Source organism: Nesoenas mayeri (genome assembly GCF_963082525.1).
Source record: "Nesoenas mayeri genome assembly, chromosome: 2".
In the NCBI taxonomy this organism is placed as follows: domain Eukaryota; kingdom Metazoa; phylum Chordata; class Aves; order Columbiformes; family Columbidae; genus Nesoenas; species Nesoenas mayeri.
This window is the reverse complement of record NC_137543.1, coordinates 36,558,639-36,564,880: the sequence shown is the minus strand read 5'-3', so window position 1 is coordinate 36,564,880 and position 6,242 is coordinate 36,558,639.

Genomic DNA, 6,242 nt, shown 5'->3' with positions numbered 1-6,242 from the left:
GTGCTTTTTATTCCATTCAATTGTCCCATCTTTTTTCAAGAGCTATCAAACCCAGTCATCTTTCAGCAATGCCCTGTTTAGTCATTTGCAGCAGTGAGGAAAGAGCACGAAATAGCCCTGAAGTACTATCAAAATACATTGGTGATTTTCTACACCTGCTTTTCACTCAATTTGTTTGAAAGCCAATGAAATGACCCCGTGAAGTGCAAGAGTCATGGAGCAGCAAGCAGGGGGTACACCCCTTTGCAATAAGTAAGGCCTTGAAAGGCTTTTGGCTCCATAGGTGACCGATTCAGCAGAAGGGCCAGATGGATGCAGAAACTGGAGCAAAAGAAAACCAGGTAGAGTGGTTGACTGTAATCCCAAGGTGCAAAACTGACCTGGAGTTGAACGATCTATGAAAGAAAACCATTTTTTTTCTTTGGCCCAGTATTCTCCAAGCTCCAAGAAAAATTAACACTCATTATTATCCTATTGCTGTAAATGTGTTTTACAAGGCCAGGATTTATTCTAAGCCAAAACTGTAGAAGTTCCTCTTTTATCATGAAGAGGAAGGATTTCAGTTTCAAGTAGGAAAAGCTCTGTAGTGGAAAAGGTTAAGGTTTTGTGACATTAATACTGTGACTGTTCTTGACCCTCTCAGAGAGCAAGTACATGAATGTGAAGACTGGGGGAGAGGAGGGTTGATCCTTGATACGTGACTTGTGTTCATTTTGTTTAAAAAACAAGTGCCAGAGTGAGTGTTACAGCAGGATCTGGGCAACACTTATTTTCTCTGTGTCTTATTTCCCTGGTCCATGAAGCGAGATGATAAAATGTGATAACTCACAGCAAAGCTATGAGAAATCACCAGTTAATATTTCTAAAATGTATCATGAGTCTGGGCCCCAATTCTCATATCTATGTGTATTTCCTTCTGGTGTGACTTCACTAACTTTAAAATGGCTATAGATTTTCAGTTGTTTTCCCCAAGTAAGTCGGTGGCTTCCTGCTAAGTTATTGTCATTCCTTTTATATTGGAGAAATCAGCCTGTCAGGGTGTGACCGGTCTTACCTACCTTCAGCTATATAAAAATGAAGGAGTCTATTCCAAGCTATTTTTTTCTCTGAAGTAAGGAGAGGAACAAAGGGAACTCAGAGGACAGCTAGAGGTCTATCTTGCCAGGGACCGAGACAGGTACACTGAATTCTATCACCCCATCAGGGTGTCCTTCATCTCTTGTGTCTCCAGTTTGACAAACCTCTGTCTCATGTTGGCTGAAAGTTGATTTGATCTTGTTAATAGCATTTCTCATCAGTCGAGAATTCCATAATGGATATACGGTAGCACAGAATATATTTTCTGGCTGGTATCCCATTTCCTTCTGCAGAAGGAAGACACAGTCCCTGGAGTTTTTGTGGGTAACAGTCACAAGAAGAATCTGCAAATGAAACAGGCTTTCATGTGTTTGCTTTGCTTTTTCCCCCCTATAAGACAAATTTGTTACTTAAGAATCAGTCTGTGACAATGCTTGAACATCTGCTAAATGAAGTACCTCCAAGGAAAACAGGTCTTAAACATTAGGTATAAATGACAAAAACAACCACCCACAACCATATAAGGGGTAAGAAGTGTTATTAAGAGTTCCCAGCCTTTCTCTTTTTTTTTTTTTCTTTTTGTACATTTGTGTTAAATGCCAGTACAGCATCAGATATAAAGCCCAGGCTTATCACCTGGCAAAGTGAAACTTAAAGATCTTGTTCCAATTGTATTTAATTGATTAGCTGGAGATAATTGGAATAGATTGTTCCTGACAAGTTTCTTTAGTCTCCCAAGGTGAGGTTGCATATTTCATGTTCAAAAGGGGTGAATAAACATGAAGCTGCTGTGCCTGATTTCCTTTGGTGTTTAAAAATGGGAAGGTGTAGGCTTATAAGGTAACATACAGACCTTTATACCTTCAGCTGTGTAATTAAATGTGGTTGTGATATTTGTTTCCAGTTAATAACCCTGATTCTCTAACTGGATCCATATAATAGGTCCAGTTCCAGCATTACGTCTGTGGGGGGAGGCTGTGTTACAGTCAGCAACATTTGAGAGAAAAAATGTTTCGATACGTGTATGTAAATATTTGTAAAAGCTAAACTTACATTATGCTTTAGGGAAGGTTTTCAACCTAAACACAATCAGAAATTAAAACATTGCTATCTCAGCTTGTCTGATTCATCACAGTTGCCTATTATGTTTGATGCTTTTTCCAATGCTGTTCATTTTTTGCAATCTATCACTACTATTGAAAAAAGCAAACAAAACAAAATGAACCACCACCAGCAGAAAAACCCTCCAAAACACTGAATAATTGTAACAAATAATATAACTAAAGAAGTTGTGATTTGCTTCTCAGTATTTTAGAAATAAAAACAAATCGGGATTTGTCAAAATACTGATCGATGTTGCTCATTTAACTGTGAGTTCAGCATTATGGAAATCTTTTACAAAATGCAAACACGACGAAGGCTTAATTTTCAGTTTTATCCTATTTTTGTGTACATTAAATTTTAGCCCTAATTTCTGTGTTTTTCTCTTTGATTTCACAGGTTTGTGAAATCAGTGGGATTGTTGAAGAACAATTTAATTAAAACAAAATTACGGTGACCAAAACTACACCTGAAAATTTGCTTTAGTTTACACATAATGATTTTAAATAAAGTTATTTTTCTAGCATCAGCAGTACATAAGTGGAACCGCTGTAATGCACTGAATCAGAGTACTTACTGTGGTACAGTGGCCTTAGGAAAGAAGGGTAACTGTTGCCTTTTAGTATAAAGTTACTATAATGATTTGTTTAGTTTATACCCCTGTTATTTTGGATTGACATTTGATAAACTAAGCTCTGCCTGACCAAAATAAACTTTACCGAGAGATTTTATGTATTTTAACTCGTCTAAGGTTTTCTACTCCTTATATTTTTGTAATCTTTACTCTTAATAAACATTCAAGTGTTTGCCCACATCTGCCCGTGTGTATGTCCCATTCAGGTCTCACAGAGAATTGGCTGTTCACCCGTAGTCACCTGCAGGGACGGGTGAGAGGGGGACTGGGGGAAGGGGAATGTGTGTGGGTATCCAAAACAGGTGTCGCCCCTGCCACATAGCTGTGTATTGAGTTTATCTACTTTGATCTTTAAAACAAATAAAGGCTCTGTTAAAAAGGGAACATATCAATAAGGACTGGAGCATGCATGCAAAAATAAAGCACCTAAAGGAATTTCCTATATATGATAAAGCATACTTATCCCTATGGATTACTGAAACAAATTCGCTGTTTAAAATAAGCTAACTGGTGTATGCTGTGTGCTTGGAACTTTAGAAGATGCTTTTGCACAGACATCAAATGAAGGGAAGTGGCAGTTGCAGTTACTGATTTCATTTACCTGTTAATTCTGTCAAGCATTTTCAATTTCCTTTGTCTTCAATTATGTATGCTTGGTTCTTGTATCTTAGACATAATGATATAATGAAATTGCTTGCAAATATTAAAAATACAGTATAACAAACCATCTATTTATTTAAGAAATAAAAATTGTCTGTCATGAATATTTCATAGTGTGAACTTATTTTGCTGTCTCACAAATATACAGTGCTAAATACAAAAAAAAGTGTATGGTCTGTCTGAGTCACAAGCAAGTAAAATGGAAGGTAACATTGTGATGAATAAGTGCTTGCTATATGTATCATCATAGTGTAGATTTGCTATATGTAAAATGTTTAGCATATTGGAATCCCATGGGGAAAGTCCCTTGAACTTCATTTCAGGAAGGGGCTTCATTAATTTGTCGTCTGTAAAGAAAATCTGTTATGCTGTCTATATTTGCAATGTACTTCAAGGGTCATTTGCACATAGGAGAGCATATTATCACTGATATGCTGTCTTTAGTTCATTATGCTCCATAAAGCATTCTTGTGAAACAAATATCCCCTTTTCATGGCTTTTATTCTTCCTTATTGGCCTGCATTTCATCTTCACCTTGACACTACTGAAAAATGTAAAGTAGGTTTGCCTTTTTTTTTTCTTCCAATTGCTTCACTGAACATCTGTTAAGTTCCATTATTTCTGCTTCATGCCATTATTGAGTGAAATTATGACCCTCTTTAATCCCTGGGAAAAATCTCCCTGACTTCAGTGGAACTAAGATTACCCAAAACAAGCTGAGAAAGAAATTAGAATTTGGCAGCATCTTAATTCTAGAAGCTCTTGCATGTCTAAGAACTTGAATACAGTTTTGGCTGGGTAGTGCAGAGAGATTTAGTCAGAGACATGTTTGGTTTTATATTTTGATTACATGTGAAGACACACAAGCTTTATGCAGGAGGCAGAATATAAATCCTGCTTCTGGTCTTCCGAGGGCAAAAAGCTTTTCAGTTACAGATACGGTGGTACCATCAGTACTCATTAGAATGATTAATAATTTAGCAAGTGTGAAATGTATGCAATTGTCTTGAAGTGTGATAGGATGGCTTGACATGAGTAGTCCAGTTTGTAAAAGCTGTGAATTCTTGGGCTTCTGAGATCTGGCTTTTCTTGGGACTGGCCAAAACAACAGTATATTTCTGGGGTGCTTTCTAGACTGAAGGGTAGAGGCTAAAACCATGGAAAATATTACTTTATTTTCACACTAAAACATACAGAAAATCCTGTGTCCTTTTCTTTTTTTTTTGGTTCTCATGATTTGGATGTGATCTCATGATTTTTTAACAGTTGCAGTTGGCTCTGCTCCCTCTAAAGCATATGCCAGCAGTCTTGGCTGATACTAGTACTCAGCCCAGCAACCACTGCTGGCATGGAGAGGAGAAGCAGCCACCGGGTACCCTGACTGTGGACAAGCTGGTGATGAAGCGGAACAAGTCAGGAGAGCTCTGAGGAGGAGCTGAGATGCGCTTAATAGGCAACAAGCAGCTAGGCTTAGGGAGCTGGGGAGTATAAACAGCAGCTGGGAAGGCCATGCAGAAGGCATGTGTGATAAACTTGTTTTCACCTTTGGGCTGCGAGAAGCCTTACTCATTTTGTTTGACCTTTTTGGCTTCGGGAAGCATTTCCCATTTGTCGATTGCTTATGGAACAAACTCTGCTTACATGGTGCCTAATTGAATTGAGAGTCAGCTGTGCAAGTTCTTCTTGTTGATGCTACACTAGTTAGCTTGGCAAGAGTATCACAGTGGGATTTGTTTTGGTTTGGTTTTGACTCTGCACCAGGCACTTGAAAGACATCACAAAAAGTTCAGTCAGAGTAAGCTATGTAAAAATGTGCTTCTCTCTAGTTGCATAGAACAGAGTAGATCTAGTGCTTTTCAGAAAGATACTTCATGGATCATTGTTGATGCTCTCCAATTACTGCTTTTGATGGAAAAAGAGCCATGATAAACAGATACATTTTTTCCCTAGCCATATGCTTACATCTTAGCTTTTAGATGCATTTATTAATGTAATGATGTAGAGACAGAGTATTCTCAACAGTACTTGTTAATGACAAAAATACAAATATATCTCAGTAAATAAAAATGCATGTAGCTTGTCTATTAAGCAGCTGTCTTTCTTTCAAATGCCCTTTTATAATAAAATGGCCTCACTTGGAGCACTGTGTGCAGTTCTGGGTGCTGCACTATGAAAAAAGATACAAAGCTACCGGAGAGTGTCCAGCAGAGGCTGCAAAGTTGGTGAAGGGTTTGGAGGGAGAAGCCGTATGAGTAGCGGCTAAAGTCACTTGGCTTGTTCAGCCTGGAGAAGAGGAGAGGCAGTTGCTGATCTCTTCTCTCTGGTGACCAGTGATGGGACCCAAAGGAGTGTCAGGAAGATGAGCCAGAGGAGGCTTAGGCTGGACATCAGGAAAAGGTTCTTTACCCAGAGGGTGGTGGAGCACTGGAACAGGCTCCCCAGGGAGGTGTCACAGCCCCAAGCCTGACAGTGTTCAGGAAGAGGCTGGACAATGTCCTCAGACACATGGTGTGAACTGTGGGGTTGTCCTGTGCGGGGACAGGAGTTGGACTCTATGACCCTTGTGAGTCCCTTCCAACTCAGGACATTCTATGATTCTATTGTCATGTGAGTTTCTGCTGTTTCCTTCTAAGACCTTCACACCCTTGATATTTTATTTGAATCATCTTACAAGCAACATTAGAGTATCTCTATTCATTTCAATGACACAATAATATTAACAGGTTCCCTTCTGTACTGCTCATTTCAAGTAACTTCATCATTGGGCAGA